Source organism: Cuculus canorus, chromosome 22, assembly GCF_017976375.1.
Source record: "Cuculus canorus isolate bCucCan1 chromosome 22, bCucCan1.pri, whole genome shotgun sequence".
In the NCBI taxonomy this organism is placed as follows: domain Eukaryota; kingdom Metazoa; phylum Chordata; class Aves; order Cuculiformes; family Cuculidae; genus Cuculus; species Cuculus canorus.
In genome coordinates this window covers 7,449,230-7,474,694 of record NC_071422.1, presented here as the reverse complement: position 1 = coordinate 7,474,694, position 25,465 = coordinate 7,449,230, and the positions used below count along the sequence as shown (strand labels likewise).

The following is a 25,465-nucleotide window of genomic DNA, read 5'->3' as shown; positions in this document are numbered from 1 at the left end:
AGGAGCTGGTTGCACCAAGGAGCCGGTGCCGGCGGTGAAGCTGCAGCCCCGTGCCGTGTTTTACACCAAGGGGTAGGTCAGCTCAGACCTTTCTTTTTGCCAAGAGCTTGCGAGCCTGCAGGCTCCTTGTTGCTGTTTTTCTTTCTTAATTGGCTTCAAGTGCGGATGTGTGGATGTGCATGTGCCTGCCTCCCTCATCAGCAGCACCCCTGGTATTCAGCGGAGTAATTAGAACATCTAAATCTTCCCTATATGTCACGCAGACTTTGTAAAATGAACTGTGATTACTAGCACCAGCCTGCAGACGTGCCGGATCCCACCCCGGCTCCCGATAAGCATAATTGCTCCTCATTGTTCCTCTGGAAAGTCTTGTGCTCGCTGCCATGCGCGAGCTCCTTCCTGCTCGCTTTTATATTAGCGAGGAGTTAAATGACTTTGGCTTTTGTTGACTCTGGGAGGATTTATGAGGAGTTGCGCACAACTGAAATCAGAAGTGCTTCTTGATTGCTGAGCAAACAAAAGCCCTGGTTTCGGTGATGGCTCTTGAAATGAAGCCTTCGTTCTCTCCTCCTCCCCTGACCCCTGGCGGGATTCGGCAGCGGGTCGAGCTGGTTGGGGTGTGCGGTGGAGACCTGAGTGCAGCCCGTGGTGGAGCAGTGTCCTCTCACATGGAGCCTGGAGCCTCCCCAAGGCCATAAATATAGAATCATAGAATCGCTAAGGTTGGAAAAGACCTCTAAGCTCATCCAGTCCAATCATCAGCCCAACTCCAGGAGATGACTTGGGAGAGGCGGCTCCACTGTACCTGCGAAACCATGTCCCAAAGTGCCACGTCTACACAGTTTTTTAACCCCTCCAGGGGTGGAGACTCCACCACTGCCCTGGGCAGCCTCTGCCAGGGCTTCACCACTCTGTTAGAAATTTTTTCTAGTATCCAATCTAAACCTCTCCTGGCACAACTTGAGGCCATATATATATGTGTATATAAATATATCTATTTACTATAGTAAATATAAAAATAAAATACTATATATAAAAATGTAAGAGTCCAGGCTGTTTAGAGGAGCAGGTTTTATGCCCTGCCCCACGGGAGAGCATTATTTCTGCAGTCTGAATTTGCACGTTCGAGCACAAGTGGCCGTCGCTCCGGCTGGCCTTGCCGCGCCGTGTCGCCGAGCGGCCGTGGGATGGTGCCAATTCCAGTAACGAACTGAGGGTGAGGGAGGCCAAGGAGCGGGTATTGATCACTATTAGTTTCTTGTTAAATGAGGTGCGGTATTGACCACAGCCATTTCCTTACCGCATGGGTAAGCGGAGCAAAGAAATAGTGAATTTTTCTTTCTGAGGTTTCCTTGTTCTCCCTTTCCCTCTCCCAGCCCAGCTGGCATGCAGAGATTGACCCCGTATCTGATCTTGCCAGCTGTCTTTTACGTTCCTCCCTTTCCCTGAGGATTCTGGATCTCTTGCACCATTCCCAATTAAAACAAAAAAGCCAGGGAACTAACTTTGTTAATGACTGCTGACTGGAATCATTAAGGGCATCTCAGCCTCGTGGCTGCTCTTCTTTCCGCTTTCAGGAGCGATATTGATTGCTCTTTTAATTTAAATCTTGGACCACATCCTTCATTTCTCTTCCCAGCTCTCCATCGTGGCTGGCCGCGAGGAGGATTGCTGGGATTTAGGGATGTAGAGGGATGAGGAGCCGCGGGCAGCATCTGGGCACAGCCCCGGCCTCCGAGCAGGGAGGGTGATTCCCTCCCGGCTCCCAACAGAGGGTATCAAGGATCTGATCTGCCCTGGAAATCTGGTAATGGTGGGAAAAATGCTTCAAAATTCTCCCAAGAGGAGGCAAAGGTGGCATTTTCAGCAGGGAACTGTAGTGCTCTGGTGTCTCTTGGCTCTCATTATATATTTCCCGATTGCTCTTATATATGCTTCAAAGGTTAATGTATGTTTGTGATGAGTGCACTTTGTATAAATGTTAATTAGCTCGGGTGCAATTTAAGGGATTCTTCCCTCAATAATAAATGCCTTTTCTGTATTTTTAGCAACCATTTCTATCAGTGCTTGCTCCGCTCTTTCTCCAGGAGATGACTTGGGAGAGGCGGCTCGAGGGGGCTGCAGTTTGCCCTCCATCAGCCGCAGAGGCGCGGGGGCTCTGGGGAAGGTGCCCGGCTGGTGCCAGGGCAGCTGCACCCCCAAAAAGGGCCACCCCGAAACTGGGACCAGCCCGGGCAGCAGCTGGTGGTGGGATGGGACAGTTGAGTGTCACTGGGTGATTTGAGGACAGGGCATGGAAACCAGGGCACCTCACCCAGGGCTGGAGCAGCCGGTTCTTGTGCCGGCACTCTGCTCTGTTGGTGCAGGAGAGATGGACCTGTGCTCCCCAAAAGCACAAAATGAAGTTCTCAGGTTGCAGATCTGAGGTCCTTCGATCCTCAAGTGATACAACGACCAAAGTCCCTCTGGTTCCACTTTTGTGTGGTCTTATGATGCATCCAAAGTGCTCAGTGATGGGGAGACTCGAGACCTAATCTCTGATTTTCCTGGGTTACTAATGGATGCCCTTCCATTTTGCAACATAGGGGAACAAAGTGGGATTTCAATCAGTGGGAAGGGAGAGGCGATTTCCCAGCTCACATTAGCTGGTAATAATTGCTTTGAGAGCAGAGGTTTAATGTCGGGATTTCACGCAGAAGCATCCCTCTCCGAGTGCGATCCCAGTGATGTGCGTGGTGGCCGGCCCCTGCCTCAAGTGCTACATCTGAAGTCTCCTTAAAGACTCCTTAAATCCACAGTAGGGCTGCAGCTCCCGTGGTTGCAAGGAGCATCTCGTCTGTCCGGCCCCGCTGCCCGAGGGGGACTGCAGCACCCACAGGGATAAAACGCGTCTCAGAGCAGACTCCCCCTTTGCCTCCACCAGAGAGTCTTTGCAACAGAGGTCAACTGAAGTCATTACAGTGTAAAAATGAAGTTCTTTTGATTGATTGAAGGTTCCTCTTTAACGCTTCAAATAAATGTGTTGGTTTTACTTGATGGAATGCTTTAAGGGTCCATTATAGAATACCCTTTTATATGAGAAATCATTTCTTTACATCATTTTTCTTTTCCTTAATTTTTGTGGAACATAATTATCCTCTTCCCCCCTCACCTCCTTTTCTTTTTAATCGATTTTTTCTTCCTTCTTCTCCCTCACGAGTGGAAAGCAAGCAGCATCATTTAAAAGAATGCAGAGATAAAATACAATGGTATGATGGATACAAGGGATGGAAGATGAGATGGGTCCATCCATCTCAGACTGACAATGACTCCCATTACTCACTTGATTTCAACCTCCCATTTTCAGGATGAGCAAAGCAGGAGGACGTCAGGATGCTCAGATTCCTACAGGGCATGGGAGGTTCAACACCCCTTCCTCCTGCTTGTGCTGGGAAAGGGGGGTGTTGTGGAGGTCCCTGGGGCCACCAGATCCCCTTTCCCTGCCAGCGTGGTTGTGTCCTGCTAAAGGGCAATGGAATAACTCCTCAGGGCACGGTTGTGGCACCCACCCGAATGCTAAGTAATCATCCTTACAATTAATTCCTCTGCCCTGATTTCTTGCAGAAGACCCCAAGTGAACTGAAGAGGTGTTTGCTATTTGCACAGCACTGCCAAGAAGGGAAAATGGGGACAAAAGGGAGAATGATCCCATTTGAGACTGGGTGAGTAACGGCTCCCGGCTCCGGGGGAGGCTGCGGCAGTCATTATAACTCATGAGGAAGTCATGGTAATGAATGAGTACATCCAGCTAAATCGAGACTAAATAGGACTGAATTACTGATGCTTGAGGCACAGCCTAATGCAAACCCAGGACTAAGCAGGAGCTCGGTGCCGGGAGCGCTGCTCTTGCCTTTCAGAGCAGGTTATGGTGACGTTGTCCACATCTCGGAGTATCTTGCTGCTGATTCCCAGGTAGTGACCAGGATATGCCAGTTGTAGAATCACAGAATGGTTTGTGATGAAGGGACCTCAAAGCCCATCCAGTTCCACCCTGTGCCAGGGACACCTCCCACTGGATCAGGGGCTCCAAGCCCCATCCAACCTGGCCTGGAACCCCTCCAGGGATGGGGCAGCCACCACTGCTCTGGAAAACCTGTTCCAGGGCCTTCCCACCTGCACAGCAAAACATTTCCCCCTAAGATCTCATCTCAATCTCTCCTCTTCCACCTGAAAACCATTCCCCTTGTCCTATCCCAGTCTCCCCTGAACAGGAGCCCTTCCCCAGCTTTCCTGGACCTCCTTGCAGTACTGGAAGCTGCTCCCAGCAGCCTTCTCTTCTCCAGGCTGAACAACCCCGAGTCTCTCAGCCTGGCCTCGTACGGGGGAAGGAAACGCTCACCTGGGGAGACGGCAGCTCCTTCGGTTGGCTTTGGCTTGGGCGTTTCCATGGGGAGTTTCACACTAAAGCCCTGGGTTCCTCTTCTCCTCGCTCTGCAGTTCTTCCTCTCTGACATCTGGGTTGCAGTGACCTTTCAAGCCATAGTTTGGAGGGCCTGTCACTGCACAGGGCTGAAATGCACCCGAGACCGCCCCCCCCTTGTAAGCAATCAATGGTTTTAGTAGATGGCTTCGAGTAACCGCTAAATGGGGGGAAGCAGATGGACGGCAAACATTGGCTGCACAGGGAAAGCAGAAGTTGATGTGTGCGGGTGGCTCACGGGAAGCGATGGTCTTTAAAGCTGGGCTTAAGAGATCAAACTGGACAAGCTCAATTAGTTTATTAATTGACTATAACCTTAATCAACAAGAGCTGCACGGCTCCGCTCGGAAGGCAGCAGGGTGGTGGCAGCTGGGCAGAGGGTGCAGGATGTGCAGAACCCGCTGTGTCCAGACAGGCGATGCAGCAGGAGCACCGCATCCCTCCTGCTCAGCTCATACGTAGGGATGGGCATCGCTGGTTGGGGAGATGGATGCAGCCTCAGCTGCTTTGCGAGGGAGCCTTGTTGATGTGGCCGGGGACAACAGCGGGAGACGGGATCCTGAAGTTCATTGCATTGGCCCCAAAGTGTGGTCAGGCTGCCGTGGCAGGCGCTGCCCCCAACCTGGGCGCCGTAGTCAGGTGTGGGGGGTTACTCTGTGTTAGAAAAGCTCATCTGCTCTTTATGAAGGTCACTTGTGTCTCCTTCTGGAGCGGGGCTGGGTGTTTTCCTGCTGCGCAGCTCCTGCTCCCGAGCAGGAGGAGGTGGCCCCTTGTGCCACACAGTCTGAGCAGGGGACAGTGTGCCAGGGCCAGGCTCGCTGCTCAGCAGAGCCAAGAGAACTGAACCAGACAACGTGTTTAATTCCCATATTAAGAAAAAAACATCCCGGTGTCTGCTGGTGCCCCTGAGGATGGTCACCACGGACCTCTGTGTCTGACGATGTGCCAGTTCTCGTGCTGCACGAGTAATGCTCCTTGTCAGCTCCGATAAAACCTGAAATCTATCACCAGCTCTTTCCTCCAAAGGTTTTGTTACCAAGGAAAGTAATTACAATTTGTCCTTAATTCCAGGAGTGTGGCTAGAAAACCGGCTGGGAGGAGGCTGGGGAGGAGGGGGCTGGTGCTGGGCAGGGTGTAGCTCTGCCACCTCTCAGGGCCCTGAGCAGCCGCTTTGGTGGCTGTTGTAGCTGCAAATCCTGTAGGGAGGGTGACAGAAAGTAGGGAGGTGGCTGCCCTCGAGCAGGGTCTGCAGTGCTGCTGCTGCGGGCGCTGGTCTTTCAGCAGTTGCTGGTCCTTCAGCAGTTGCTGGTCCTTTGGCAGTTGCTGGTCCTTCAGCAGTTCTGGTCGTTCAGCAGTTCTGGTCCTTTGGCAGTTGCTGGTCCTTCAGCAGTTGCTGCTCCTTCAGCAGTTGCTGCTCCTTCGGCAGTTGCTGGTCCTTCGGCAGTTGCTGGTCCTTCAGCAGTTCCTGGTCCTTCAGCAGTTGCTGGTCCTTCAGCAGTTCCTGGTCCTTCAGCAGTTGCTGGTCCTTCAGCAGTTGCTGCTCCTTCGGCAGTTGCTGGTCCTTCAGCAGTTCCTGGTCCTTCAGCAGTTGGTGGTCCTTCAGCAGTTCCTGGTCCTTCAGCAGTTCCTGGTCCTTCGGCAGTTCCTGGTCCTTCAGCAGTTCCTGGTCCTTCAGCAGTTCCTGGTCCTTCAGCAGTTGGTGGTCCTTCAGCAGTTCCTGGTCCTTCAGCAGTTCCTGGTCCTTCGGCAGTTCCTGGTCCTTCAGCAGTTCCTGGTCATTCAGCAGTTCTGGTCCTTCAGCAGTTGGTGGTCCTTCGGCAGTTCCTGGTCCTTCAGCAGTTGGTGGTCCTTCAGCAGTTGCTGGTGCTTCGGCATTTGCTGGCCATGGTGGGAGGGTGAGTTTCCCCTGTGAGCATCTCCACAAAGTCCCTGCCCTGGGCTGGTCCTCTCAGTTGATGGAACATATTTTCAACCCCAGTTGTTGAGCAGAAGGGGAAAGGCCCTCCCTCTGCCTCTGGATCTGATGTGATGAGACACCTGACACAGAAGATGAATTGAGAGCTGCATCTGAAGTGCCAGATACATAATCCATCCTAAATAGGCTTCATTAGTGGTAACAATTAAAGTTACCATTGTGGATTGGATATGTTTTTTATTAACTTTGCCCTTGTCTGCATCTCGGACTCACCTCATAATAATGAGCTGTGTCACTTCTGATCTATTTCTCATAATAGCTCCTTTCTCCTCTAAACTGGGCAAAATATGATTTATAGGCAGGGTTATCATCTCGGTGTCAGCCACCCGGCTCTGCCAGCGGGAAGGGGGTAGGTGTTGACCAGAGTTTACAGCCTTTTCTGGCTCCCTGGGTGGGGCAAAAGCCATCCCGGGACTGCGATTTGGGGTGATGTCTGTGGGCTCGGGTGTTCACAGGACAGCTGTGAGCAAGAGGACAGTTGGAAACGTGCCCCTGCAAACCTGCTCCCATCCCCTCCGTGTCTGAATCTCCTCCGTCTCAGATGAGCTCCTACAGCAGTGGCCAAAGCCCTCTTGACAAATATGTGTGTGTCCCCCTCGCGAAGCTGGCTGTCATCTCATTATATCAATAGTGATTAAGAGAGGAAACTGGCAGTTAATCCCCTGGAAGGTATTTTGATGATTAAATTGAGAGTGCCTGGTATGAAGCTGTAGAGTGTTAAAGTTGGCTCTGGGCGGAATGAAAGGGAGGTGGCAGTGATGTGACCCTCCTCTCCAGGGCACCACGTTGCAGAGGAGCACTCAGCTCAGGCATCTTTGAGTTTCAATAATTCTTTTTTTTTAATATGAATCCTGTGTTTCTCCAGGCAGAGCCAGGAGAGGTTCCCACTTCATGTTTTTAAATCACCGAATCATAGAATCACTTGGGTGGAAAAGACCTTTGAGATCATTGAGGTCAACCATACCTGCCCACTACTAAACCATCCCTGAGCACCTTGTCTGCCTGGCTTTTAAATTCCTTCAGGGATGGGGACTCCACCGCCTCCCTGGGCAGCCGTTCCGGTGACTGAGAACCCTTTCAGTGAAGAAATTTTTCCTGAACCTCTTCTGGCACAACCTGAGGCCGTAATTTTGTCACGTTCCCCAGCACAGAGCCTGCCTGAGTCCCGGCTCGGCAGTGGGACACGATGGGCAGAGGTGCAGCCTGCCTACAGGTTATTTGTCCAGGATTAGCGTATCCTGTCCTCTTCCCCTCGGTCCCGTGTGGGTTCCTCTCTCCAGCTGGCTCCTTCTAAGCAAAAACAAACAGCAGGAAAAAAAAATAATGGAGCTGTGACAAATCTGTTTCCATCAGCCCAAGTTAAACAGGCTGTGATGCTTCAGGACCTTTCCTGATAATTAAAAGCAACGTGATGGCTCTTTGGTGGTGGGGCTTTATGCTCCCTCTTGGCCTCACAGAACCCTCCTTGCCAGGCTGGGTCACACGGTGGTGTCGCGGCTGTGCTCGCCAGAGCTCTGGCGTGGCTGGTTGTGATCCCCCGCTCTGCAGGACACCTGCGTGGGCAGTCAGGGCTCTCTCCTGTCCCTGCCACCACCTCTCCTCGTCCCCTGCCCCCCTGTGCTGGCCTTTTCCCCGAGCAGTGTCATGCTGCGCCGGCATCACGTTGGAGGGATTCGCAGCTGTCCCAAGAAAACACTTCCCATCAGAAGGTAACTTCAGTGCCGGCAAGCGGTTGCCGTGGCAACGCGGTTCCGTAACGGCCCGAGCAGGCGATTATTGTTATTTATTATTTTAATCTCGCCCTGGTCCCTGCTGCGGTGCCGCTGCTCCCTCGGAGCGTGGGAGCTGCCCGTGGGCGCCGGGTGGAGATGGGCAGAGAGGTGGGGATCTGGGAGCAGGAGGAGCAGAGCTGCCTTTGGGCAGGGCAGGTGGGGATTGATGTCTTCTGGTCAGTGAGGACCAGTGGTGGCAGAAGGCAGGATGGGACCAGCCTGTCCTTGGGATGTTCTACCACAGCAGAGAGGACGCTCGCCCCACGGGGGATGCCAGGGCCGTTTGAAGGCAGGTGCAACTCCCTCCATCTGGATTGTTGAAGTCATTTGTCTCTGTGCATGACACGAGTGTGGCTGCTGCTCGCTCTGTCAGCTCATGAGATGTTCACAGCTCATCATACACACTTCTCCTGTTGTTGTTCGTTGTCCCTCTGTTCCTCTCTTGTGAGACCTCATCTGGAGGATTGTGACCAGTTCTGGAATCCTCAACATAAGAAGGAGCTGCTGGAATGGGTCCAGAGGAAGCTACAAAGATGATCTGAGGGCTGGAGCACCTTCCCTATGAGGACAGGCTGAGAGAGTTGGGGTTGTTCAGCCTGGAGAAGAGAAGGCTCTGAGGAGAGCTTATAGTGACCTTCCAGTACCTGAAGGAGCTCCAGGAAAGCTGGAGAGGGGCTGTTTACAAAGGCTTGTGGGGATAGGATGAGGGGGAATGGGGATAAACTGGAGAGGGACAGATTTAGGCTGGACATAAGGAGGAATTTCTTCACCATGAGAGTGGTGAGACCCTGGCCCAGGTTGCCCAGGGAAGTTGTGGCTGCCCCATCCCTGGAGGGGTTCCAGGCCAGGTTGGATGGGCCTTGGGCAGCCTGATCCAGTGGGAGGTGTCCCTGCCCATGGCAGGGGGGGTTGGAACTGGATGATCTTTGAGGTCCCTTCCAACCCAAACTATTCTCTGATTCTCTGATTCTCTGATTCATTTGCTGATCCCGGCACAGCCGTGGGCAGCCCGGTGTGTCCAGAGGTGCAGGCAGAGGAGCTTGGGATGCTTAAGAGACGTTGTACGCATCGGTGCTGTTCGTGTTGCAAGCAAAGGGACAAATCGGTGCTGAATGCCATGAATGGCATTATAGGATCTTAGAGTTCATCGAGTCCAACCATACCTGAACAATACTGAACCAGATCCCTGAGCACCTCGTCTGCTTGGATTTTAAATCCCTCCAGGGACAGGGACTCTGCACCAACCTGGGCAGCCTCTGCCAGCATCCAGTAACCCTTTTGGTGGAGAAATTTTTCTTAATATCCAATCTAAACCTCCCCTGGCACAACTTGAGGCTGTTTTGTCTCTTTCTGTCTCTTGTTACTTGGGAGAAGGACCTCCTCATTCACAGGGGAACAGAGAGAAGGGACTTGCATTTTGCTTGGCTTGAACTGCATTTAAAGATCATCGTGTCACCTCTGTGCAGAGCAGCTCATCAGGTTGTGCTCCAATGCTCCGCGGGGCAGTGGTGGACATCACGTAGCTGAGCACATCACCCCCAGGTTTGTCGTTGCTCCGCAGAGATGGGGTCCTAAAGCCTTGCCAGGGTCTGTTCCCCTGCAGGGAGGTTTCAGCAATGCCATGGGACCGCTCTCCTGCTGAAAGCTCAGCACATCCTGCACTTCACGGAAACCCCGGGGGCCGCCCAAGGTCGCAGGGATGTCACAGCAGACTTGGAATTGAGATTTCATCTTCTTGAGCTGTTCAGTGCTTTGCACTCAAAGCCATCCTTCATCCTTCCTGAGGGAAGGGGCTGCCTCGCTCAGAGGCACACGGAGCTTTTCATATACGCGGTATCAATCTCCGTAAGGAAGCGCTTTTATATTGAAGATCTGATGGAGGAATAAATTCCAATAGAAATAGAAAGCAGAAGCTAATAGGCTTTTTCACAACGAAAGAATGGATCTGCTGACAAAGGCATTTCCAGGGCATCAAAATAAACCTTATTTTCTGCAAAGACCAAGGCTCCTTCACCTCTGCAGCCAGACCAGCCGTCCCGGGAGACCCAGACCTGACTTCTGGGTCTGATTGGGATTTATCAGGTCAAGGGAGGTGATTCTGCCCCTCTATTCCTCTCTTTTGGGACCTTATTGGAATCCTGTGTCCAGTTCTGGAATCCTCAACGTAAGAAGGAGATGGAGCTGCCTTGTCAGAGCCCATCTGCTCCTGGTCCTCTTCTTCACGGGATTCCTGAGCCTTGGTCTGGTTTTGTTTTGCTTTTTCATGCTGCTGTGTTCCTCCGATTCCCCTCGCTGGCTCTGACCATGCTCTTTTAGCGGGCTCGCCTCTGCCCTGGGTCCTGCTCTGTCTGGAGGCATCGTGCTGCAGTGGTGGTCCCAGCCTGTCTCCTGCTCTGTCACGGAGCCCCCCCTTGCTGGGCCATCTCCAGTAGGGTTGTCTGGACCATCTCTTGTCCAGGGAATGCTCCAGGTCCCAGCACTGCTGGATTTTGATGTTGTCTTTGGCAGTTCTAGGATGGGGAGGATCGTGCTGCCCAGATAATCCTGCCGTTTAAGCTTCTTATCTGCAAGTGTCTCTTTGGAAACCACCAGCAGAATTAGCCCCCTCACTGCCTCTCCCGGGCACTGCAGGCAGAGTTCCCAGCTGGGATAACCTTGCACATCAACGCGTGTTCTTCGTGCCTTTCTCCTGGAAAGCCCTCACCCACAGCCCTTCCTCTCCCTCTTCCCCATCGCTGCTCCAGGGCATCAGCAGGAATGCTCCAGGGCATCAGCAGGAATGCTCCAGCGTCGCAGCAGGAAGCCAAGACCCTCTCCAGCTCTCACCACCCTAGTCCCACCTGGCCTTCCCACCGCTGTGGCGCTCCAAAAATTCAGGGACAATTTTCCTGAGCGGCAGAGTGGTGGTTCCTGCACACACAGTAGAGGTTCCTGCACGCGGCGGTGCTGCCAAAACCAACGCAGCCGTCTCCCGCGGGCAGCAGGGAGGGCAGGCTCCGAGTGCCCAGCTCTCCCTTTCATTTCCCCTTTTGAAAAAATACGCCTTGATTTGTCTTTCCTATCAATTGATTTTCCAGTTAAAACTGCTCTCTGCCTGCCCTTGATTCCCACCCTGCAGGAAAATAAGCCCCATAAAAGAAATGGATCCCCCCGTAGCTTAAGAGACTAAAATTTACTGAAGACGTAAGCGCCGCAGTCCCCAAAGGGGGTGAGAGGAAATGATTTGTTCAATTAATTATAAATGTTTTAATTTTAATGGCTAATGTAGGAGATAGTCAGATATAAAACAGCAAACTACTGAAGTGTTTTATGGGTCCTTAAAGACCACTAAATGCTTGTTCTGATTCTGTTAAGATCACTCAAATGACTTTTCCTCTTGCGTTCGGGGTAGGGTGCAGTGGGAGGCGAGGGGAAGAGGTTTCCTCTTGTATTTTACATACCTCCAGGCAAGCAGTGCTAGAAATGTTTAGTGCTTCCTTTCTTTGGAGCTGGAATTTGCCTTTGAGAAACAGAAAAAGGAAAAACAAAGAAGAAGAAATCGTCTGGGTCAAGGTCACCTCTTGCTGTAGGGTTACTGCTACCGCATCGCTGACCTCCTCCGTGGGATGTCAGCCAGCCCCCATTGCACGGGACAATGCTGCCTTTAATTCCGACGCTGCCTTTAATTCCGCTGTGACAGATATTTCACATACGTTTGTCTGCAGTTTCCCGGCTGGAGGAAGGCAGCGGAGCCCCTCGTATCACGGCATTAATGAGCTGATTTACACAGGGAGCGTCCCCAGCCTGCCCTTTATCTTGTCAAAAAAAATACTGACTTCAGAAATGCAGAATTATGAGACGTTGTAGAAAGACATATTGCATGAAAAGAAGGAATCCCCAAATCAAAGTTTCCTGAGTGAATGACATGGAGAAGGAGCCTGTGTGTCCGTGTGGGGCTTGGAGCAGAGCAGGGCTCCCAAGCCAGGAACTCACTGCCACCAAGATTTTTCCATCCAATTTCTGCTCTCAACCCTTCTTTTTGCCCCTTCTTGCAGTTCAAACTCCCTGCTGCTGTTGCATTCTCCTGGTTTCACTTTTCCTCTCCCTACAATACCCCTGTGCATTGTCGATGCCACTGCTAATTCCTCTCCATGGCTCATATTTTGTTGCTGAAAAGGAGCATAAACCAGGAGGAGGTACATTGGCCGTTTAATAAATGCATTGTCTCCATTTCTTTTTCCTCTCAGACCATCCTGCCCTGAAAGGCATTTTCCTGCCTTCTCAGTTTGTTGACCCCTAAAGCTCCAGAGCTGCTACCTACACTAAATGGCTTCTCTTTTCATGCTTCAGCAAAATATCTCTTGCTTCCAGCACAACCCATCTCCTTCCAGGCCACACAGAAACAATTACAGCAGCAAAACGCTTCTATAGTCATAATTATAGTTCCTCGCAGTGCACTGTCAGGCTGCGCTCGGGAAGGCGGATGGGTTTGGGTGGTGGTTAGAAATCCCTGCGGAGGCTCAGCCCGGAGGAGCGGCTGCAGCCACTTCATGGGTCCAGGTGGGCCACCCAGCGTGTGCTCCATGGGCGCACAGAGCCGTGGGAAGCATGGAATCGTGCTCTGTGTGTCTCCTAAAGCAATATTTTGCATAGTAATAGCTATCGCACTGCTTGGAATAACATCAACCACTGCACTGAGGACCGTGATTCCGAGCTGGGGAACTGCAGCCGGCGCAGAGGCTCTGTCCTGTGCCACCAGGGGAGGGTCACACTGGACATCGGGAAGAAACGTTTCACAGAAGGATCATGGGGCTCTGGCAGAGGCTGCCCAGGGAGGGCGTGGAGTCACCATCCCCGGAGGTATTTCAAAGGCGAGTGGACGAGGTGCTCAGGGACATGGTTTAGTGGCAGATAGGAATGGTTGGACTGTGATCCAAGAGGTCTTTTCCAAGCTGGTGATTCTATGATCCACAGGAGAGCTGTGGAAATACAGGGCTGGGACCACCGGGGCAACACTGCATCGTTCTCCTCACGTGCAGGCACGGAGGGTTGGGAGCGAGAGCTTGTGGCTGCTGTGAACCGGGGAGAGCTGTGACCTGTCTTGTTAGAAAGCAGAAAGTCTCTCACAAATGGATTTCCAATTTCCCATCCACCTGCTTAGCCGAGACAGATTTCTTACTTTATAATTACTTTTTGGGTACTTACAGGATCTGGTATCCAGGCAACTTGATGCTTCTCAAATCCTCTTGCAAATCTGTTTTTTTCTGTTGTTTTTTAGGTGTTGGAGAAACATCAGCCGAGGTCTTAAGGCAGAGCCTGCCTCCTTCGTGGCTATTTCTCTTCCCCAAAGTCTTCTGGGTAGATGCGATGCCACCTTAGCGTTGCAGGCCTTCAGGTATGTGATGCGGCAGCTCCCGCAGCTGCTGCCTGCCTGACCTGGCAGGACACCGGCCCCTCACACGGTGTCTGTGGCTCTGGGCAGCAGCTCTTGGTCTTGTTTTAGAGGAGATGCTGCCCAAAGTCAGCTCCTCTTGGCAAGGCACCGTCTCCCAAAGGCAGTGACGTCCTCCCTTGGCTGTGGTCTGTCCCTGCCCCACGAGCCGTTAGGGCACACGTTCAGGACCTCTTGATTTCAGAGAGTTTGTGCTTCTCCAGGTCAAGGCCAGGGTGTAGATGCTTTAATTAAAGCAGAGTCACAGCTAATCATGCCGATGAGCTCTCTGTGGACCTGCTGGCACAGGGCTGGCACAGGAGTGGGGCTGAAGGTCACCCCCACACGGCTCCCAGCCATCACAGAGCTGCACAGGGACCAAGCTCTGACCTTCCCCTCCTCCTCTTTATTGACATTTTCACAACCCACCAAAGCCGGGAGGGAAGGAAGGACAGAACAGGCTGCTGTCAGTGGCCCCAACAGGCTCTTCGTTACCGTGCAAAGGGCACGGGCAGGTCATTGCGCCCTGCAAAGGTTACACATCAACACACCCTCAAAGGCTTTGACCTCTGTTGGGTCAAGTGTGATTTAATTAACATTTGTTTAATTGTTCGCATGCTGGAATAATTTGGAAAAGGCAGCCACCGCAGCGTTTTCCCATTCTTCCTCTCCCTCGGCAGCCTGGGTATCCTTCAGCACGGAGCACTTGGGCTTAAAGCTATCGCTTGTGGTCACAGTGGCAACAATTAGGCCATCAATCAATAAACTAATACTCTCATTTACAGTCATCAGGGACTGCAGATCTAAGCATCTGCTTTTGCTAATGAGTTTCAAACTTGGCTAACTATGGGAGCCCTGCTCTCGTGCAGAAGGAAGCAACAGGAGTTCAGCGCGGAATCGGACTCTGGTGAGCACAACATCAATTTTAATTAGCAAGTTTCTACGGTTTCCCAACTAAACCATAATAAACGAGGAAAGGGAGGGTGCTGCCAGGGCGGAGGCACCACCGCAGGTTGCTCGGGGCTTGTTCTGGGAGCTCGGCATCCTGGTCCTTCGCCGGGGCTTGCGGTCCTGGGTGGTTCTGAGGCACCAGCAGTCCACAGCCCAGCTTGAGCTCAGCGTTGCCTCGGGTGTGGCCCAGCTACAGCACTTCTTGGCTGCCACATCTGTCTTTTAGTCTGGTCAGGAGTCACTTTATTGACACCTCCAGGCCTAGCTGCCGTAGGGTTGCTGAAGTTTGAAAAGCCCTATCATAGATCCGTTGTAGCTTAGAGGGAGGGGAAAAAGCTTATCTTCTACCTGCCCCTAAATGACTATAAATGTTTCTTTGTCGGAGATCATGATTCACGGGGGGCTTGGCAACTGATGAGCCGGTGCTTGACCTGATTGATGGAGCCCCCTGCACCACACGGCACAGTTTGGAGGGGGAGCAGCAGCCTTCTCCCTCGCTGTGGTTGTGGCCATTGGCAGAGCCCAAAACCCACCCCTGGATAGAATCATGGAATCGTAAAATAGTTAGGGTTGGAAGGGACCTTAAAGATCATCCAGTTCCAACCCCTGCCATGGGCAGGGACACCTCCCACTGGCTCAGGCTGCCCAAGGGCCATCCAACCTGGCCTGGAACACCTCCAGGGATGGGGCAGCCACAACCTCCCTGGGCAACCTGGGCCAGGGCCTCCCCTACCTCATGGTGAAGAAATTCCTCTTTATATCCAGTCTAAATCTGCCCCTCTCCAGTTTATCCCCGTTCCCCCTCGTCCTATCCCCACAAGCCTTTGTGAACAGCCCCTCTCCAGCTTTCCTGTAGCCCCTTCAGGTACTGGAAGGTCACTATAAGATCTCCTCAGAGCCTTCTCTTCTCCAGGCTGAACAACCCCAACTCTCTCAGCCTGTCTTCCTATGGAAGGTGCTCCAGCCCTTGGATCATCTTTGTAGGCTCCTCTGGATGCCACACAGGACACCCCTGGGTACCAACCACCCATCGCACATCCTGGCAGCACCATCACAGAATCACAGCTCACAGGGTCAGGGCTGGGAACCCACTGCCAGCTGGAGAAATCCTGCCCCGACTCCGGCCCCGCAGCCCAACCAGTGCCCCGCGGGCAGTGCTGCTGCTCGGTGACAGTGGCTTTTTAAGGAAGACGGAGAAAAGACTGAAAAAGAGAAGCACAAAGCCATACATCTAAATCTTTTCACTGATGACTTATATTCCTAACTTTGACAAGTCCTTATATAACTGAAATTAAGCTCCAGATGCATTAAATCTTCCGCAAGTTAAGCCTGCAGTGTTCGTATTCCCTTGGAGGCGAAGGAGAGCCCAACGTGCACCCGAAGCGCGAGCATCCCAGACCCCCAGCAGACCCCCCCAGCACTGGTTTCACAACGAGTCAGGGCATGAAGTCCAACTGCAATTTTTCAGGTCAGCTCTGCTGAGAAGGCAGCAAAAAGCTAAGCTGAAATTCCCTCTACAGCCCAATTCCCAAAAAACACCTCCAAACCGGCACGGCCGCGCTCGGTTTGTACCTGTTGTGTAACACTTGCTGGCTGCTGAAATGTCCCCGGGCAGCACAGCTGGAATTTCACCACTGCCTGTTGCGAGATGCTTTCTGTTTTTCCCAAAGAGCGTTTTCAGGTGAGGAGAAGCCGATGGCCTCCCCGCGGCAGCAGGAGAGCCCTGGTGGCTCCGTGCCGAGCAGCACCTGGTCCTGGTGCAGCCAGGAGCCCCATCCTGGGCCGTGTGGATGTGTTCCGAGTCAAAACATCTCTGTTTAATTTGCCTAAATCAATATTCTTTTTTTTTCTTTTCTAGGCAGGCTAACGGAATCTGTAATGAAAGGAAAAATATCATTTGGGAAGGCAATTATGCAAAGACAAATGTATTTTTAAGGGAACGCAGAAGGGTTTGAGCAGCAGCCTGGCGGATCCGTGGTTTGCAGCCACGTGTCTCTCCGGGGTTGGATGATGGCAGTTACTCCGTGTCCTGCCACCAAAGCGCCCTGCCCAGCGCCCCACTTTAGACCTGTCCGTGTTCTCCGGAGTCTCGCTGAGCACGGGATGTAACCACACCTCGCGGAGCCCAGCCGTTGTCCTCTCAAAGCAGCACCGTTATTTTCCCAATAGATCTATTTCTGAGAATATCAGACATGGTGTTTTTTCAGGAATCTCAGCACAGGCTAAAACAGCAGATAAAAGGAACCGTGTGAAAAGCCCTTTCTCCTTTTCTTGTTTCTCTTGAGTGAGTCAGATTGAGGTATTACCGCCTGTCAGGGATGCTTTAAGGCACGGCCATCGCTGGATTAAAGCAAAGTCCAGAGACAGGATTTGGCCTTTGGTGAAGATCTCTTTTCCTGAGCCATTCCTCCCAGGCTGCCCCAGCATGTCCAGCATCCCTGCCGCATCTTACGCCCACACAGCCGTCTGATCCGGACAAGGCTACAGACAGCCCAGTTCTGAGGGTATTATTTTAGCTCCTCTGAGGAAGTTCTGATGAATTTAAAGAAGAGAAAATCAGCGTTGTTTTATGAAGTGCTTTTTTTTTTTTATCAATACATATAGAAATCCTGAAAGGTCTTTGCATGACTGAGAACGGCTGTTGTGCACACAGGAGGTGCTGCTCGATGAGGTCAGGTTTGATGAGTTCTTGGAGCTTTCCAGACCAAGACCCCCAAACGGCATCCTTGAAAGTGTGGATAACCAAGAACTGGCTTAGGGAGGATGGGGAAAAGCAATTTCTCTCCAATAAGAGGCTGGTGCTTAAGGAGCCGGGGAGCATTTGGCAGTGTTTTGTGGAGAGGGAGATGACTCCAAGGCTGCTGAGCATCTGCCCAGGGGGACCAAACAAGATGCTGCACCAAGCGCCCATCAACAGCCCAAGGGTGGGTGTACTCTAACCGAGATGCTTCCCGAGGGCTGGGCTTTCGTGGGACTGTTGGTCATCAGAGCCTCTCTGAGTCCTGGCAGGGGCAGCCTCGGTCCGGGGAGGGAAATCAAGTCTGGGGGGTTGGGGCGCAGCAGCCCAGGCCCTGCCGTTTGCTGGAGGAAGGCTGAGCGCTGGGTAGAGCTGCTGCAAGGCTCCAGAGCCGACGCTCTTGATGCTTTTTTTAATACATATATTAAAAGGGTGATAATAAGCAAATCCGTCAGTTATGCAAATGAGTGGCAATTGCATCTTGAAGAGCATCCCACAGTTTAATTACATCATAATTGCAATGTAACACTTTAATTACCATATGCATCACAAAATCATGAGCACTGTTTTTAATCTCTTCACTAATATTTCAAATCAAACAGATTGCACAGGGCCTGGTATCGCACCGCAATCCTGCGGACCAAAATCCTGCCCGTGTCCCACTGCAGCGGCGATATGGAGGGCTGCGGGTCGGGAAGATGCTCTCGGCATCCTCGCATGTCTGTGCTATTGGCAGGTGGTTGGATGAGTGTCATAGAATCACTGGCTTGGAGAAGACCTCTTGGATCATTGAGTCCAACCGTTCCTATCACCACTAAACCATGTCCCTGAGCACCTCGTCTGCCCGTCTTTTAACCCCTCCAGGGATGGGGACTCCACCCCCTCCCTGGGCAGCTTCTGTCAGGGCCCCATCACCCTTGCTGGGAAACATTTCTTCCTGATATCCAGTCTGAGCCTCCTCTGGCGCAGCTTGAGGCCATTCCCCCGTGTCCTGTCCTCTGTCACTGGGAGAAGAGCCCAGCTCCCTCCTCTCCACACCCTCCTTTCAGGCAGTTGTAGAGAGCAATAAGGTCTCCCCTCAGCCGCCTCTTCTCCAGGCTGAACAACCCCAGGTCCCTCAGCCGCTCCTCATAACCCTTGTTCTCCAGCCCCTCACCAGCTTCATTGCTCTCCTCTGGATGCTCCAGAGCCTCAACATCCTTCTTGGAGCGAAGGGCCCAGAACTGAACTCAGGATTCGAGGTGTGCTCTCCCCAGCGCCGAGTCCAGGGGCAGAATCCCCTCCCTGGCCCTGCTGGCCACGCCGTGTCTGACCCGAGCCGAGATGCCATTGGCCTCTTTGCCCACCTGGGTGAGCTCGGGGGGCTGCACAGCCCCCAGCAATGCCGAGGGGTGAACCCAGGGCTGTGCAGCCCCAGATTCCATCACCTCACACCGATCTCAACCCACAGCAGTGCAGGACCCCGAGCAGCTGGTTTGATGCTGGATTGCATCATGCCGGATAAACACACCCCACGCGGCACGGAGCTGCAGCCAAGCGGGACTCCCAGGGCTGTGTTTGACACAAACTCTCCTTTATCATTTTACCTATCCAGTTTATTCTGCAGATCTTCCCAGTTTGCTTTTATTGTTCCTCCCATCCAGCTTCTTTCTTTCCCCCACAGAGAGACACCTAATAAGTGACTGAAGAAAAATAACTTATGGGTGTAACAACGGCCTGAAATTCCTGACTGGAGACTCAGAGAGGAATGCTCTCAAGCAGCAAAGTGTGTGATGCGGTGATGGACCAGGAGAGAAGCGTGCTGGGGAGGTAAAACCAGTCCCGTCTCTGCAGCAGTGCCTGTGCTGCACTGGCACGAGCCGGTGGTGCTGGGATGGCACTCACGGCTCTCGGCATTTCCCCGTGCTCGACTTTCCCCTCCCCAAGGCGCAGCGGGTCTGGCCGGCACACGGAGCGGGGATGGGGCTGCCACCCAGCCCCGTCCTTCAGCGGTGCTCCTGCCGTGTGCCGCAGGTTGCTGGTTTGCTTTGCCGAGCACTGGCAGTGATTTAAAACCATCCCGTGCTAATCCATATAAATTCTTTTAATCGTATATTTAATCTTTTAAGCACGTGGTAATTAAATTACGTGCCACTCAGAGGCACATCAACATAACGGGTGAGATGCGCAGCCCCGTGGGCAGCGGAGCAGAGCTGCAGGACAGCCGGAGCCGTGGCCAGGGTTCAGTCGTCGGCTTCCTGGGGCTTCTGCTGTTTCCTTGTGCTTATTTTTTCCCCTTCTCTTTTTTTTTCCAACACCTCTGATACCCAGGGAGGCGATAAGCTTCTAGAAAGTCCAAGATGGGTATCACCTCAGCAGAGCAGACTGAGGAACATCCCCAGGAGAGAAACAGAACTAGTGTTCTTTCTTCTCCCGAGTAACAAATTATAGGACGAGAGGAAATGGCCTCAAGCTGTGCCAGGGGAGGTTCAGGTTAGACACCAGGAAAAATTGCTTTACCGAAAGAGTGATGAAGCCCTGGCAGAGGCTGCCCAGGGCGGGGGTGGTGTGTCTGTCCCTGGAGGGGTTCAAAAAACATGTAAGTGTGGTGCCTGGGGACGTGGTTGGGCAGGCAGGGGGGGTTGGGCTGGCAGTTGGACTTGATGAGCTTAGAGGGCTTTTCCAACTTTAATGATTCTGTGGTATTTCTGGAGCTCCTCTAACCCGTCCCCTGCGTCCCTCGGGAACCGCGTTGCTCTGACAGCATCACCGCGGGCAGGAGCATGGGCTGGCTTAGCCCGGGTGGTGGAGACACCTCTCCTGCTTCGGTGTTCGATGATGCTGAAAGAAGGAAAAGGAGAAACAGGGGAGAGAGACATAAAGCCCTGGCACAAGCGAATGGGGCAGGGCCTGGAGGAGGAGACGTAGAGGAGAATGCTCCAGAGCTCCTTGTACAATTGGTGATCATTTATTCTTCTCCTTCACAGCCGGATGGCACGGGATGCTTTGATGGGCTGGAGTCAATGGAGGAAAATACATGACATGAGAAGCACATTAACAGATTAAACTTTGTGATGGGAAGGGGAGAGTGGAGATGAACTGCTAGGTAGAGAGATGACTGGCTTTGGGAATGTGACAATTACTGCACTTAATATTTTTTTTAACATTAAGAGCCAAATAGGAGCATATATTTAATTCATTAAAACAGTATGAAGTAGCTCCCTCCATCCCAATGCCGTTAATTGGTGCTCTATAGAGAAGTATCAGGAAATAAGTGTCTCCTAATGAAAGGGTCCCCGTAAGGTCAGCCTGCCGCTTGTAAGCTAATCGGAGTCTTATTTGTTTTGCAAATTGCTCTCCCATTTTGAACCGCTGTGCAGTAATTTCCATGGTGGGAAGCAGGAGAGAGTTCACGGGGCTGTTTTTGAAGCCCTCAATCTGTCATTGGGAGGAGGATAAAAATAGCCTGGGAAAGACGAGGACCGGGCTGCTGGGTTTGTTCCAGGCAATCCAGCCGCATCTCTGCCAGCGGGGATGGGGCAGTCAGACAACCGCGTAGGCAGTGGCACCGTCCCATGCGTGCTGGGGACCGGGAGGCTGGGGGACAGCGGGGACCCCTCACCGTGCCTGGGCGAGCATCGTTCTCCTGCCCTGCGCTTTCCAGCTCTCCCACTGGCCTCCCCGGCGGGGCGCGTGGTCCATGGGGGTGCTGCTGCCACTGCCTGTGTCTTCTGCATCGTTAGATGCACAGAAATGAGGTGCCAGTGCACAGAAACACATTGCCTGAGGTCACAGCGTGCCTGGTACGTCGGGCAGAAGCGGGTTGTTGAGGGCAGGGATGCAGAGCACGATGGGGTTGTGAGATGTTTTGGGCAGAGAGGGAGCAGCGTCGGTACCTCATCCACACGCAGAGGGCCTGAGGCAAATGCAAAGCCTGAATTAGCTGTTTAAACCCTTTTCCTTCTCTCTCTGAGGCTGCTGCAGGTCTGGCTGCTGTTCTGAAGCACAACAGGTCCATATCCCGGGGTTCATTTTTATCTCTGCACGCTCACTTGTAGAGGAGGCATCTCCCTCCAGGCCAGTGTGGGTGATGACCCTTCTCCCTTGCTTGACTCGATTATTTATTTTACAGATGCACACGTGGGAAGAGGCTTGTTGAGTCCCTTTGCATCCCCTGAGACACTCGGGGCGCAGCAGCGGCTCTGCACTTTCCCCCCATCACCTTCCTTCCACCCTGCAGCCCCTGTCCCCAGGGCACAGCCCCGAGCAGGAGGAGACGAGAAGGGCCTGGGAAAGCAGGAAGAAACCCTCCTTCTAAAATTTGAAGTGAAAAAGTAGAGTGACGTGTAAATTGGCCCTGTCGTCCTTTCCTTACCAATTCACCGGCTCGGGTTCAGCAGCGCTCCCTGGTCCAGGCTGCAGGTGATGGAGAGCCCGACAGCGTCGCTGCCGATTTGACTCAGAGATTTAGAAACCAGAAGCTGCCTCAGCTCTGCAATAACCACCCTGGGATGCAGCTCTCCCACCATCAACTCCTGGCAGTGCTTTTCCCCCTGTTTCAAAGCAGGATGATTGGGAGCAGCCCCTGGCTGTCCTGACGGCTCTGCTCTTTCTGCTTGGCAGTTGCTCGCACATGCAGCAGTGCAGTGAGTACGGGCGAGAAAGAACCTTTATTTCCCAGTGTCATAGAAAAAAAAAGAAATAGCCTTTATTTTAATTTCGCCCTAAAGTAATAAAACCTACAATGCAAAGAAGTAGAATTTTTTCCCCAAATGTCATGGAAATGGCAAAATTGCAGCAACTGTATTTGTGTGCAAAAGAGAGATTAATTTTAAAAGGTTATATTGATTGCAGTCAGGCATGAACCTGCAGCAAGGAGCCCTCTGTGCAGCCCCGGGAGCCAGTGGCTCTCCTCTCCACGGGGCTTCAGCATCTCCCCAGGACACGGAGGCAGCCCTGGTGCAACACACCATAAATCCAGAGCTGCGAGGGGTGAGCTGAGCACGTGTGATCCCCGGAGCAGCCCTGGCTCCTGAAACCAAAGGTTTTCATCCATCAGCGTGTGAATCGCTGGCAAGCTCAGCGTCCAAGTGGAGAAGTTCTCTGGGAGTAAAGAGGGAGCCCTGAGGGGTGCTTCTGCATTTGACCGCTAGGAAGGACTCCTGGATCCTCCAGGATAACAAAGCTGATTTCCTGCAGCTGTATTGAACCAGCACAAAGAACGTGCTAGGGAGGAACCTGGGAATGACGTGCCCTTCTCAGCCAACTGATAGCACATGCCCAGCGACAGAGGGCTGGGCCGCCTGCGGTGCAGACCAGAAGTGGGATTGTGCTCCACCTGAAGCGATGGGAGGTTGGCGGGGAGCGGGCGGGTTGTCCTTCTCGCCAGCACTGGTGGTTCCAGTCATGAGAGCTTTGTAACAGGAGTTCAGGGGGAGGGAGGGCTGCCCGGAGCACCGCAGCCAGCCAGGCACGGGGAGAGGTGAGGGCCTGGTGTGGTGGTGGACAGGTTGGCTTCAGCCCGGGATCTGTTTGGGGCCGCAGTCCTGGCTTGGCTGTGCTCCGGAGGGCCGTGGGCAGCTGGGTGTGTTTAGACCCTCCTCTTGGAACTTCCTCAGGGAACTGCCCAGTGTTCCCTGTTGCATCCTTCCAGCATCTCCAGAAACCTTGGGTTTAGTTAATTCCTGGATTGATTTCTAAGACCTGGAGACAGCCAAGTTAGAGTTAAATGGCAGTCTGGAAGCATCAGCGGCACGAGGAAAGTCCTCTGGTAGCAGGTGGAACCTGTGAGCATCATAAGGCGAGTTTGACATCTCCTTGGTTGCTCCTCCCGTGTTCTTGGTCTCTGGGGTAGCTCTGCTTGGCTTCACGTCAGCACAGATGGACACGGTTGCTTTCTTCAAGCACTTGCTGAACTTGCATTACATTGTCTGCCCTGGCCATCAGCTTTTGCAGTGGGGGCTGAATGGACCCAGATCCTTGGGGACTCTTTTTCCCCTTGCCACCAAGGCAGCTCTGCTTTCTCCTCAAAGATGTGCTAGTAGCAAGTTCCATCTTCTCCCAGGGCAGCGGGGCAGAAGCTGGCAGCCTCCCAGCAGCCCCGAGTTGTCACTTGCCATCATAACTCATGGGATCTTGTTTTTCTTATGAGGACTAGAGTCTGCGGCAAAGTTGCCCAAGCAGAGAACAAGAGTCATAGTCTCTCCCATGAGAATATGAGGGGACTTTTAAATCCCAATGGCCAAAGTTTGCTCCCAGAACCCATTTTCTCCTCTTCCTTAGGGCACCACCTCTGTTTGGCACCAATGCAGGTGCGTGAATGGTCCCTCCCCTGCCCGCCATCATCTGAGCTACGGCGTTTCCCACATCAAGCGTGAACCAAGGCTGACCTTCCTCCGCGTGCGAGAAGCTGTACTTGGATATATACATAAATCTCTGCCTCTGTGAGGCAGTCTCGGAGCTTGAAAGCTGCATTCGTGGGGTCGTGCCCCGCAGCATGGGACCAGGAGTGGCTCCATCCTTCGCTCGGCGCAACCAGCTGGTTCTCCGTGCCGCCCGCGCGATGCCGGGGCTCCGGACTTCAATGGCAGGAGGAGGAAACGCTTCGCCTTGATCAGGAGGGATAAGAATAGTGAGCGGCAGGCGGCAGATGGTGGGGTGCGGATGAAAGGCGGCTGGCTCTCATTCTTCCCACGCCCAGGGCGATCTGCCCCTTCTTTTCTCCGAGCCGTAATTGCATGCCATGCCGCAGATGAGTGTCGCACTCCACCAAAGCCGGAGCACCGCGAGGCCAGGACTCCAGGCTCTCCATCAATGAGCGGGGAGGCAGGGAGGATGCTTTTGATCCCTCTCTTCTTCCTCTGACGTTCTGAAGAATGATTAGGCTCTGAAGAAGGTATTTGTCTGGCTGGAGCTTCCCCTTTCTCGGTAAAGGGGACCAAGCACTGCTCTGCCGCTCTGAGAGATGCAAACCACTCTCATGGAAGATGCTCGCTGGGCTCTGGGCCAAGATCAGACCCAAGCCAACGTCCCCGGGCCCTCCACAGTGCCCAGTCATTGAGATGATGGATGCTAGCATGGTTTCCTGGCAGCAGTCCCTGCCTTTTGGTGGCTTCTGCTCTTAGATGTCCTACTGGAGACAGCCTTGTCTGGGGCTCCAGAGCCCTTGGAGGTGTTGAGCCACCTCAGCACCCAGTTTTCCAAACCTAGCAGCTGTGGTGGGACATTGTGACCTCCCACTTCCCTGTGTTTTTTCAGGTGCTTCCTCTGGGTTTGATTCCATTAATTTACCACACGCACAGAGAACATAAATGGGTTCGAACCTCCATCTCCAACAGCTGAAATCCAATAATCACCCAGCGTAACCCACCTGGAGAAGCGTTCTCGGCTGGTCAGCAAATTGTGAAGAAATTCACTGTATCCTTTAGAGCAAGAAATTATCCGGGAGTATAAATTATGGCTCTGGCAGCCTTTCAGGTACAAAAAAATAAAATTAAAAGAGTGAGTGAGACAGGAGATTTAAATGATGCACTGGGAAACTTAGAGCAGGTGGCACCTTGATCTGAGGTAACTTTAGCTGAGGTTTTCACTTTAAATGAAGGGCACCTGGTGGCAGTGTCAGGAGAGGAAAGGGAAAGCCCTGACGCTGGTGGTAACAGCAAACGGGGTTGGAGGTAGGAGAATGGGGGAAGTTTTCGTTCCTTGGGAAGTTGCTTGCAGAGTGCAATGCCCTGCGGCTCCATCCCCTTTGGCAGCAAGCTGGGGACTGCTGTGGGGCTGCGAAATGGTTCTGATCACCTCCGTGTTATCCCTGCACCCAGGTCTGGCTTAGAGAGGTGCCAGGAGAGCCTGAGGACAGGTCTAGTGGGTGATGGCAGGGACCATCTTCCCCTCAAAAGCTCCCTGCCTCCTCCAGACCTCATCCTACTTGCTTGGTTTGCCGTGCCAGCCTGTCCCTGCCCCTCTGGGGACAGTGGTGAGGACCACAGTTGAGCAATGTCCGCTCGTCCAGGCACCGGCAGCCCATTCGGAGGCTGATGGAGTGACCCACTCTCCAGCTCGTTGTGTCCTGTTGTGTTTGCTGTGCATCGCAGACCAGCACTTAATGAATGTCATCGAGCCCTCCGGGTTAATGAAGAGGTGACGAGACATGGTGGGAGCCCTGGAGAGAAATGAGGAGGAT

At 52.9% G+C, this 25,465-nt stretch overlaps 1 long non-coding RNA gene across 3 annotated transcripts; it reads left to right on the top strand.

The window, feature by feature from the left end:
• Positions 1–24,912, top strand: LOC128854306 (uncharacterized). Of its 3 annotated transcripts, XR_008453334.1 has the most exons (5): positions 1–72; positions 13,464–13,580; positions 16,426–17,491; positions 18,968–19,113; positions 21,416–24,912. It is a non-coding gene; the product is annotated as an uncharacterized LOC128854306 (long non-coding RNA). The 3 variants fall into 3 exon arrangements; XR_008453332.1 differs by having other exon boundaries at positions 18,968–24,912; XR_008453333.1 differs by lacking the exon at positions 16,426–17,491 and having other exon boundaries at positions 18,968–24,912.
• The last annotated feature ends 553 nt before the right edge of the window (positions 24,913–25,465 follow it).